The 12512-nt window shown below is 46.6% G+C and overlaps 1 pseudogene; it reads left to right on the top strand.

Moving 5' to 3' along the window:
- Positions 1 to 322: 322 nt before the first annotated feature.
- Positions 323 to 10420, top strand: LOC119918751 (annotated as a pseudogene).
- Positions 10421 to 12512: the final 2092 nt, after the last annotated feature.

Genomic DNA, 12512 nt, shown 5'->3' with positions numbered 1-12512 from the left:
GTGTGTAACCCGACACCCCGGGTATCCTGTACGTGGGAACACTCCTCAGCTGTTCCGGGTGTCTGACGTCACATTCTGTCAGGTTTTCTGCTAAAACGGTAAAATACAGGAAATTGATTGTCCTTTCAAAATAAAGTCACATATGTGATGAAGATAAATACCATAACTACCTTGATGGATATAACGGCCCTGTTTTTGCCTGTTTCCGGTCTCCCTCCGTGGTAATAATAATGTTATTCTACAGTTAAAACATCTAGTTATTTGAATTTATTTCGGTATTATTCACACCGAGCTTTTATTGTGAAATCCGGCACCGGAAGCCGTGTCTGTGTTGTTTGGGCGCTGCTGCTGCGGAAGAAGAAGCAGCAGCAGAAGAAGAAGAAGTCGCAGGTCGGTGTGAGCAGCTGACAGGATGAAACTTTGATCGGAGATAAAAGAATAAGAAGCGGCGGCCGCTGATGTCATCATGGCTCTGCAGGTAAGGCCGCTCACCTGTGGCTGACGGTGACCTTTGACCTCCCACCTGTTCCTGCAGCAGCTGGCCGAAGACAGACGACTCGCAGTCAGCCGCCGCAGAACTGCATAGAGAAATTAGTCAATTCAAGCAGACAGTAAAAGCTCCGTGTGAAGCTGAAGGAACGTTACTGAAACATCATTAAAGGTGCGGAACGTTTCTGTCGGAGGATTTTAGGTTTTCCTCATCAGAGAAAACGCCATAAAAAGTACTGAACCGGCCTGTTTACCAATGCAAACACGTTCAAAAACCCTGCAAAATTCAATAGGAGTCTGGTAGGAATACCATGAAGATGTCAACTGAAGGAAAACACCTAAAGAACATTAAAACTCACAGTTTTCTACTGCAGCTCTGTAGAAAATGAGTCCAGTATAATAATACACAGAAAACAAACTGCAGACATCTATAGAAGACAGAGAAACCTATTTGTGTTAAAAGGATTTTAACAGAAACAGACAGAAATCATCTAAATATCACAAGGAGTCTGGTAGGACCATCCTATCAAATATAATATATGTTTATTAGAGGGGGAGGCAGATGGCCACTGAGCCATGGTTCTGCTCTGTGTGAAAAGCGCTCTGAGATGTGAATTGGTCCTATAGAAATAAAATTAAAGTGAATATATGCTAGTTCCAGATGTGTAATGCAGACAAGTGAACTCATAAAATCGCTCGTGATCTTTACTTTCTCAGGGAAAATAACAGAGAGACAGAAAGTCGCAGTTGTGCAGCAGTAACCTGAGTGGACAGGATCAGGGGTTTTGGAGGAAAAGGCCTGAGGCTGATGACTGAGGAGTTCTGGTCTGACAGGAAACTGGTTTCTGTGTTTGTCAGAGGTCGTGGTTTCACTGATAACCAGACCTTCCTCTCAGACACACTGGCTCTGAGTGCAGGGACCCTCGTTTCTAACCTCAAACCTTTCTATGAGCTCAGTTATGAAACTCACAGGTTTAGTTACAGGAGTTTGTTTGTTTCAGGCTCAGGTTCTGTACGACTTCACCGCTGAGCCCGGAAACAACGAGCTGTCGGTCCGACAGGGAGAGGCGGTCACTGTGCTCGACCAGGTACACACAGATGAAGTAATATACCAGAAATATAATAGTACGTGACACACGCTCAGTCATGACGTGTTTGTGTGTGCAGACTGTGGGTGGAGGCTGGATCCAAGCCCAGAACTCCAGCGGACAAACCGGACTGGTACCTGAGGGCTATTTACAGGTGAGCTAATTTCACTTCATGTCACCAGGCTGGTTCACTCTGAACCAGAAGGGAGCTCCTCCCACATCCTCTGTTAGAGCCGGCTGACATTTCTTCTGTCCGTGACACTCAATAGTTAAGAACAGAAGCAAACCCACCAAACAGAGACGCAAAAACATGACAAAGAGACGCAAAACCACCACACACAGTCTCAAAACCACTTTAAAGAGACACAAAACCACCACACACAGACGCAAAACCACCACACACAGACGCAAAACCACCACACAGAGATGCAAAACCACAACAAAGAGACAAAACCACCACACAGAGACGCAAAACCACAACAAAGAGACAAAACCACCACACAGAGACGCAAAACCACCACACAGAGACACAAAACCACCACACAGAGACACAAAACCACCACACAGAGATGCAAAACCACAACAAAGAGACAAAACCACCACACAGAGACGCAAAACCACCACACAGAGATGCAAAAACATGACAAAGAGACGCAAAACCACCACACACAGTCTCAAAACCACTTTAAAGAGACACAAAACCACCACACACAGACGCAAAACCACCACACAGAGACACAAAACCACCACACAGAGATGCAAAAACATGACAAAGAGACGCAAAACCACCACACACAGTCTCAAAACCACTTTAAAGAGACACAAAACCACCACACACAGTCTCAAAACCACTTTAAAGAGACACAAAACCACCACACACAGACGCAAAACCACCACACAGAGATGCAAAACCACAACAAAGAGACAAAACCACCACACAGAGACGCAAAACCACCACACAGAGACGCAAAACCACCACACAGAGATGCAAAATCACGACAAAGAGACGCAAAACCACAACAAAGAGACAAAACCACCACACAGAGACACAAAACCACCACACAGAGATGCAAAATCACGACAAAGAGACGCAAAACCACAACAAAGAGTTCTTGTTCCTTCATGTTGCTGATGTTGTGTTTCAGCTCTATAACTGTGGCGGCGGAGAAGGAGGCGGGGGCTCCTGTTCCGGGGCAGAGGCAGAAGGATGGGACAGTCGGGGTTACCTGCAGACACCACAAGGTGACACCGGATTTAAGTCAAAGTGCAGTGTTAGTCTAGATAAAGTTTAAGGTTTTATCTGCAACATGGTGAGGAACCTGCGAGATGCTCCAGTCCCTGGTTTGCCAGAACCTGATGGTGGTTCTATAAGTTTCTATAAGCATCTTGTAAGTACCAACCCAGAAACCAACAGAAAACTCTTTCCTGTCTCCAGCCGCTGTCGAGGACGATAACGGCGAGTGGGACGACGACTGGGACGACCAATCAGTAGGCGGTTACCACGGTGACGATCCAGGGGATGAGGGCGGGGCTTCAGGACGGAGCACCCACGGGCCCTCTGTGAAGCTCTCCCTTAACAAGTACAAACTCACACAGTAGATCTCCAGATGTCTCAGTAGATTACAGCGTATATCCCTGTAGATTCTAGTAGATCCCAGCAGATCTCAGTAGTCTTTTGTATTGTCCAGATCCCAGGGTGGATGTATCCATGTCAATACATATATGTCAATAATCTTGTGTGTTCTTAGGTTTCCGTTCTCCAAAGGTCCGAGCCCAGAAGTCTTCTTGTTGGCCAATCCTCCAGCTAACAGCAGAGACAGACTTCCTGTCTACGTGAGTTATCTACTTTATTCATCATTTATCAAACTGTGTTGTGATCGCTGCTCTGATTGGTTCCCGTTCTTTGTCCAATCAGGTGGGAGATGTGGGTCCGGTCTGGCTGTACCCGTCGGCTCTGGACTGTGTGATCGCCCATCCGAAGAAAGAGTCCAAACTATACGGTCTGAAGAGCTTCATTGAGTACCAGATCACTCCCAATGTGAGCGATCACAAGTACTGCATACACATGCAGTAATACATACAGTAGTTAACAGTAATATACAGTTATATACAGTATTAGTAAAACAGACCCTCTGACCCATTAACATCTTACTCCAGACGACCAACAGACCTTCAATCATCGCTACAAGCACTTTGATTGGCTGTATGAGCGTTTGCTGGAGAAGTTTGGCTCGGCTCTGCCCATCCCCTCACTGCCCGACAAACAGGTGACAGGTGAGTCATGACAACCACACCGGTAAGACCCCGAAACACTCGTACAATTCCGCAACACCTGTAAGACCCCGAAACACTCGTACAATTCCGCAACACCTGTAAGACCCCGAAACACTCGTACAATTCCGCAACACCTGTAAGGCCCCGAAACACTCGTACAATTCCGCAACACCTGTAAGACCCCGAAACACTCGTACAATTCCGCAACACCTGTAAGACCCAAAACACTCGTACAATTCCGCAACACCAGTAAGGCCTCGAAACACTCGTACAATTCCGCAACACCTGTAAGGCCTCGAAACACTCGTACAATTCCGCAACACCTGTAAGGCCCCGAAACACTCGTACAATTCCGCAACACCTGTAAGGCCCGAAACACTCGTACAATTCCGCAACACCTGTAAGGCCCGAAACACTCGTACAATTCCGCAACACCTGTAAGGCCCCGAAACACTCGTACAATTCCGCAACACCTGTAAGGCCCGAAACACTCGTACAATTCCCCAACACCTGTAAGGCCCGAAACACTCGTACAATTCCGCAACACCTGTAAGGCCCGAAACACTCGTACAATTCCGCAACACCTGTAAGGCCCCGAAACACTCGTACAATTCCGCAACACCTGTAAGGCCCGAAACACTCGTACAATTCCGCAACACCTGTAAGGCCCGAAACACTCGTACAATTCCGCAACACCTGTAAGGCCCGAAACACTCGTACAATTCCGCAACACCTGTAAGGCCCCGAAACACTCGTACAATTCCGCAACACCTGTAAGGCCCCGAAACACTCGTACAATTCCGCAACACCTGTAAGGCCCCGAAACACTCGTACAATTCCGCAACACCTGTAAAACACTCGTACAATTCCGCAACACCTGTAAGCCCCGAAACACTCGTACAATTCCGCACACCTGTAAGGCCCGAAACACTCGTACAATTCCGCAACACCTGTAAGCCCCGAAACACTCGTACAATTCCGCAACACCTGTAAGGCCCCGAAACACTCGTACAATTCCGCAACACCTGTAAGACCCCGAAACACTCGTACAATTCCGCAACACCTGTAAGACCCCGACACACTCGTACAATTCCGCAACACCTGTAAGGCCTCGAAACACCTGCTTTCAGACGGTTTTGAGGAGGACATCAGGATAATGATGACCCCTGTGTTTTGAGTCTGTACCTGTGCTTTCAGGCCGGTTTGAGGAGGACTTCATCAAGATGAGGATGGAGCAGCTGCAGGCATGGATGACTCGGATGTGTCGTCACCCCATCGTCTCTCAGAGTGACGTTTTTCAGCTCTTCCTCAGCTACAGAGACGAGAAGGCAGGTGTAGCCCCGCCCCCTGCAGTAGAAGTTTCGGTCAATCGACTGTTAGGTGGTTTGAAAGCTCCGTCCTGATTGGCTAAAGCAGTGTTGTGATATTTCAGGATTGGAAGGCGGGAAAGAGGAAGGCGGAGAAAGATGAGACGGTGGGTCCGATGATCTTCAGTCTGATTGAACCTGAAGCCCCAGAGCTCGACGCTGCTGAGGTGTAAGTACTAAACGTCCCTGAAATCCGGATCAGTGACTATAAAAATGATGATCTGCTCGTCTCGTTTGTCTCCATCAATGTTTGAGAGTTTATTTACCTCTAATTTGACTTTAAGAGAGGAAATAAAATATCCTTTTAGTAGCAGGTGTGGTGTCGGGACAGGCGAGCCAGACCTTTGAGGCTACTTCAGGATCTTTTCACGGAGGAACCACAAAGTGAAGAAGTAAAAAGAATACTTTAAGTACTTCTTCATGTATAGTGTAAATAGCAAAGGGCCCAAGAACAGAACCCTGAGGGACACTGTGGGTTTCCAAAGCTCTTGAGTTCTGGAAAGCTGGGATAAGAGTTGAACATGAATAACACTGGTTCTGATGTGCCCAGAGTCAAACCCTGGTTCCATCAGTACCAGGGTCACCACGAGTTACAGTCAACAAGTTGTTCCTGATTCACATTTCATTTCAGAACTTTTCTATTTACTACCAGAAAGCCCCGTCTTTAGAGGAAATCAGCACTGACAGCTGGAGTCTGTGTGTTTCTGTGTGTGCGTAGTGAACACAAGTGTGAGCACTACAGTCGGTTCACCAAGTCAATGGAGGACGGAGTCCGAGAGCTGCTGAACGTCGGACACACACACTGGAAACGCTGCACCGGACGTTAGTACACACAAATACACACATTTATACACACAAATACACACAGCTGTACACACAAGTATGCATTTATTAATGTGTGTGTATTAATGTGTGTGCAGCGCTGCCAAAAGAGTACGAGCGGATTGGTCGAGCCTTCAGGAACCTGTCGGCTGTTTTCATCAGCAGCAAATATCCAGGTGAGAGGCAAGGGAAGAGGGGAAAGGAGGAAAGTGGACAAGGAGGGAGGAGGTGGACACATATGGAATCAGGCGAGAGAACAGGCAGCACAGAGGAGAACAGGCAGCACAGAGGAGAGAACAGCAGCACAGAGGAGAAGAACAGGCAGCACAGAGGAGAGAACAGGCAGCACAGAGGAGAGAACAGGCAGCACAGAGGAGAGAACAGGCAGCACAGAGGAGAACAGGCAGCACAGAGGAGGAAACAGGCAGCACAGAGGAGAGAGAGGAGGAAAACAGGCAGCACAGAGGAGAGAACAGGCAGCACAGAGGAGAGAACAGGCAGCACAGAGGAGAGAGAGGAGAGAACAGGCAGCACAGAGGAGGAGAACAGGCAGCACAGAGGAGAGAGAGAGAGAACAGGCAGCCAGAGGAGAGAACAGGCAGAACAGAGGAGAGAGAGGAGAGAACAGGCAGCACAGAGGGAGAGAACAGGCAGCACAGAGGAGAGAGAGGAGAGAACAGGCAGCACAGAGGAGAGAACAGGCAGAACAGAGGAGAGGAGAACAGGCAGCACAGAGGAGAGAGGAGAGAACAGGCAGCACAGAGGAGAGAACAGGCAGAACAGAGGAGAGAACAGGCAGCACAGAGGAGGAACAGGCAGCACAGAGGAGAGAACAGGCAGCACAGAGGAGAGTAATTGTGATGTAATTTCAGGGGAGGCAACCCTGACAGACGCTCTGTCAGCTGCTGGAAAAACCTACGAGGAGATCGCAGAGATCGTCTCACAGCAGGTACATGTACTCACTACATATAGTACTACTATACTGTCATATGTTACTGTGATACTCTGAAATGAGCTACATAAAGACAGCATTTTTGTAGTATTTAAAGAGTGACAGCAGTATTTTAAATAATACCACTATATGACATGTCGTCTGACCTCTGCTGACCTTTGACCTTCAGCCTCAGAAGGACCTTCACTTTCTGTTGGAGACCAACTGCGAGTACAAAAGCCTGCTGGGATGTTTCCCAGAAATTATCGCTGTACACAAGGTAGTACACCCTGCAGTACTAATACACACTGCAGCACTAATACACACTGCAGTACTAAAACAGCAATACTGTGTGTGTCAGGCTGCAGTGGAGAAGGTGAAGGAAGCCGATCGAATGATTTCTGCAGGAAAAATCAACACAACGACAGGAAGTGCATGAACCGACGAATCAGCTGCATGAGCTACTCACTGCAGGGTAAGGGTACCACACAGTACCACACACCACAGACACAAACGAATTAGCTGCATGAGCTACTACACACAATACTCAATTCATTCGGTTTTATTTATATAGTTATCTCACAGCGCTTTTCATAAAGAGCAGGTCTAGACCGAATTCTATGATGCTATTTACAGAAGCCCAACAGTTCCCAAGAGCAGCACTAGGAGACAGAGGCAAGGAAAAACTTCCTTTAAGAGGCAGAAACCTCGAGCAGAACCATGAGGGTGGGCGGCCGAGAGAGAGAGAGAGAAAGAGAGAGAGAGAGGAGAGAGAGGAGAGAGGGGGAGAGACAGAGAGAGAGAGAAGAGAGAGAGAGAGAGGAGAGAAAGAGAGGGGGGAGAGAGAGAGAGAGAGGGAGAGAGAGAGAGGGGAGAGACAGAGAGAGGGGAGAGAGAGAGGGAGAGGGGAGAGAAAGAGAGGGGAGAGACAGAGAGAGAGGGGGAGAGAGAGAGGGGGAGAGAGAGAGGGGGGGAGAGAGAGAGGGGAAGGGGGAGAGAGGGAGAGGAGCGGAGAGAGAGAGCGGAGAAGAAGGAGAGAGAGAGATCGAGGGGGAGGGAGAGAGAGAGAGGGGAGAGACAGAGAGAGAGAGAAAAGAGAGAGAGAGAGGAGAGAGAGAGCGAAGGGAGAGCGAGAGGGAGAGAGAGAGCGAAAGAGAGAGGGGGGGAGAGAGACAGAGAGAGAGGGGAGGAGAGCGAAGAGAGAGAGAGAGAGGAGAGAGAAGGAGAGAGAGAGAGAGGAGAGAGAGGAGAGAGAGAGCGAGAGGAGAGGAGGAGAGGAGAGAGGGAGAGAGAGCGAGAGAGAAAGAGGGAGGGAGGCAGCCTACACAATATCACACAGAGGTACAGACAGTAAGGTGATGTTGCTATAGACTAAATGAAAAATGCAGAGTGCAGATATTTATATAGTGTTAATGATAACAGTCGTAATGTTAATGATTATAATAACAATAATAACAATAAGACTAGTAACAATAGTCGTTGCAGCAGAGGGTGTCGAGCAGGAACACGGGGGCAGCAGGTGACCCGCAACCACAGATCCAGACTCCACAGCTCCAGAGCCAGAAACACCTGCAGGAAGTGACAGGAGGAGAGAGGAGAGGGACGAGAAAGCACAAGACTACCGGAAAGGGGAGAAGTTGTGTTAGTAACATGCAATAATGGGATAAGGTTGCATACAGAGGGAGAGAAAGTAGAGGAGAGAGGAGCTCAGTGCATCATGGGAAATCCCCCGGCAGTCTAGGCCTATAGCAGCATAACTAAGGGATGGTTCAGGACTCACCTGAGCCAGCCCTAACTATAAGCTTTATCAAAGAGGAAAGTCTTAAGCCTACTCTTAAATGTGGAGATGGTGTCTGCCTCCTGAACCCAAACTGGAACCTGGTTCCACAGGAGAGGAGCTTGATAGCTGAACGCTCTGGCTCCTAGTCTACTTTTGGAGACTCTAGGAACCACAAGTAACCCTGCATTCTGGGAGCGCAGTGCTCTGGTGGGGTAGTAAGGTACTATGAGCTCTTTAAGATAAGATGGTGCCTGACCATTAAGAGCTTGTAGGTAAGAAGAATGATTTTAAATTCTATTTGGATTTTACTGGAAGCCAATGCAAAGAAGCTAAAACAGGAGAAATGATCTCTTTCTGGTTCCTGTCAGAACACGTGCTGCAGCATTCTGGATCAGCTGAAGAGTCTTAATGGACTTTTTCGAGCAGCCTGATAATAAGGAATTGCAGTAATCCAGCCTAGAAGTAACAAATGCATGGACTAGTTTTTCTGCATCATTTTTAGACAGGATGTTCCTGATTTTCGCAATATTACGTAGGTGAAAAAAGGCGGTCCTTGAAATTTGCTTAATGTGAGACTTAAACGACATGTCCTGATCAAAGATACTCCAAGATTCCTCACAGTGGTGCTGGAGGCCAAGGCGATGCCATCAAGGGAAACTATATCTTTAGATAATGCGTCACGGAGGTGCTTAGGCCCCAGAGCAATAACTTCAGTTTTATCTGAGTTTAACATTAGAAAGTTACAGGTCATCCAGGTTTTAACATCCTGAAGGCACATTTGAAGTTTAGCTAACTGATGAGTTTCATCTGGCTTGATGATAGATATAACTGAGTATCATCTGCATAACAATGAAAGTTTATGGAATTTTCCTGATAATATTGCCTAAAGGAAGCATATATAAAGTGAACAGGACTGGTCCGAGGACAGATCCTTGAGGAACTCCATGACTAACTTTGGCGTGCATGGAGGACTCATCGTTAACATGTACAAACTGAAATCGATCTGATAAATAGGACTTAAACCAGTTTAGAGCGGTTCCTTTAATGCCAATGAAATGTTCCAGTCTCTGCAATAGGATCTGATGGTCAGTGGTATCAAATGCAGCACTACACACTACACACAGTACTACACACAGTACTGCAGTGTAACCCGACTCCTCTTGTCTCCTCCAGCTGAGATGAATCATTTCCATAGTAACCGTATCTATGACTACAACAGAGTGATGCAGCTCTACTGGAACAACAGGTGACCTTCTACCAACAGGTGAGAGGGCGGGGCTACAGGGGAGGGGGCAGTGTACAACAGCTGAACAGAGTGACGTCATCTCATCTCGCTCTCTGATTGGTCAGATCGCTGATAAGCTGAGAGGAGCTCGAGTCAGTTCACTACACTGTGAGGACGCCATCACCGCCTGACGACATCACTGATGATGTCACCGTCACAGCAGACACGTCTGAACACTAATGAGCCTCATATAATGTTTGTGATTAATGTTTTCACTGGTTTTTACACATTAAAGCTTCTTTTATCACTTCCTGTCAACCTGATCAATAAACAGCAGATAACATCTTTTACTGATCATGTTTTAAATATTTACTGATTATATTATATACGATGTATTTACCTGTTCATTATTACTTTATAAATAACTGATTTATTTAATGTAAAGTATTGGGTCGTGTCTTCTGTCCTCTGACGTTAATGTATGAGAACTATTGATCCTTCTCCTGTTTCTAAGATAAACTTCAGTATTCTATATTTCTGGCTTGCAGGATTCAATAGAGGCCCAGCTCTTTATTTACCCATTGCCATGGTAAAGCTCCATTGATTAGGATCATTTTCATTCCACGACCAGGACCTTCCATCAGGTTCAACAGGGAGGCATTTACAGAAAGCACTTTACGCCAAACTCCCTTTAGAAATCTGCACATTTTACGTCCCTCCCCTTCAGAGGCGTTTACAGAGTGACAGAAATCTCTTTAAGTGCTACAGTGGTCACTCTTTTCTGGGTGACTTCTGCTGGGTATTGATCATGAGTATTGATACGTAATGCAAAAGCTCTCTCGATCATTTTCAACAAGGTTTCTGTCTACCATGCAAAAGACCAAATAATTTCTACATTTTTGACTGGAGTTTGGTTTGGTCCGACTGTTTCACACTGTATCGGACGTTTCTTCTCTCTTACTTTGTTACCAACGGAAAACCGTCTGTTTAAATGTCGGAGACATGATGAGTCAGACATGATGCGCCTGAATAATGACGTTCACCTGTGAGACACCTGATGATCTGCAGGTCATCCTCCCACCTGGTGTCCATGCTGCTGAACTGCACCGTCCACGCAGGTTCACTAATAAATGATCAATATGTTGGTGAAACACGTTTTCACATCTTTAATAGACAACAACAAAGGAAACCTGGAGTTAATCACTTTAAAGGTTGGTTACAGGAAGTATTTTTCTCCTTCAAAATAAAAGGCCTGGTGTTTTACCAAACACCAGGAGAAGGATTCCTGCCTTTGGTGTGAGAGACCAGGTTCAATCCCCCACTGTGACTCATCCACCATTGTGTCCCTGAGCAAGACACTTAACCCTCGTGCTCCAGAGGCGTGCGACCTCTGACGTGTATAGCAATTGTAAGTGGCTTTGGATAAAAGCGTCAGATAAATGAATAAATGTAAGTCAGGAACTAAAGAAACCCACTAATATTTCCATTAAATAAAAAAAGATACAGCAGTAAAGAACTTCATCACTTCTTGTTTTTGTCCTTTGCCCTTTCTTCTTCTTCTTCCCGCTGCGGTCGCTCCTCGTTCTTCTTCGCTGGTTTTGGCAGCTCGTGCCTTCCTCCTGCCCAGCAGCGTCTTCCTGAACCAGAGCTGAACACACAGACACAACACATGTCTGCTTTAACAACACTTTGAACAAAGAGACAACCTGGGATACGATTCGTGTCCCGCCCGTTCTTCAGACCGGGTTCCAGACTGGATCATAGCTGGTTCGTGTTTTATAGACTGCAGACTCGCAGTTCTTCATGTATCAGAGCGTGAGGGGAGACGGTAAAACATGACCATGATACACAGATGGTCATAGTTAGCATCGCTGTGCTACGAGCTAATAATCAGCATGTTCTTTCAATAATTGTCAACAGGTTGACCTCTGACCTTGAAGGCGTCTCCTCCTCCGGTACACCGGCTCCATCTCGACAGCGATGGGATGAACTCCGTGGCGGTCAGCGGTTGTAGGTGGAGTTCCAGCCTGTGGGGGCGGAGCACCGAGCGGACCGCCTGCAGGATGTGACCCTGAGTGAAGCCGTCGGTGATCTTAGCCAATGAGCTGAGTCCAGATGTGGACCAGGCTCTGCCCCCTCAGCACGCAGCAGCTCCATCCACAGAACTGATGGGAAACGCTACTGTTAGCATAGATGAAGCTAATAATGTGACATTGATAACAGTAAATTGCTAACATGTAATGTTGAAAGAAAGAAAAGTTTGCAGATATTACGACATGCTAACCTTAGCATATGGCATTACATTAGGACATGCTAACATTAGATATGACATTACATTAGGACATGCTAACATTAGCATATGACATTACATTAGGACATGCTAACATTAGCATATGGTTAAATTGACCAATTGGGGACAGTTAACAGCATATGGTATTAAATTGGGACATGCTAACATTGCATATGCACTACATTAGGATGAATCGGATTGCATGATAATATGTATAATGCTAAATATGCTAATGTTTTAGCATGT

The sequence above is a fragment of the Micropterus salmoides genome, unplaced genomic scaffold (genome assembly GCF_014851395.1).
Source record: "Micropterus salmoides isolate LMB-PRFRI ecotype aquatic unplaced genomic scaffold, ASM1485139v1 Ms_hic_scaffold_2397, whole genome shotgun sequence".
Classification (NCBI taxonomy): Eukaryota; Metazoa; Chordata; class Actinopteri; order Centrarchiformes; family Centrarchidae; genus Micropterus; species Micropterus salmoides.
The sequence above is the reverse complement of the archived record's forward strand: the minus strand, read 5'-3'. Positions and strand labels throughout refer to the sequence as shown.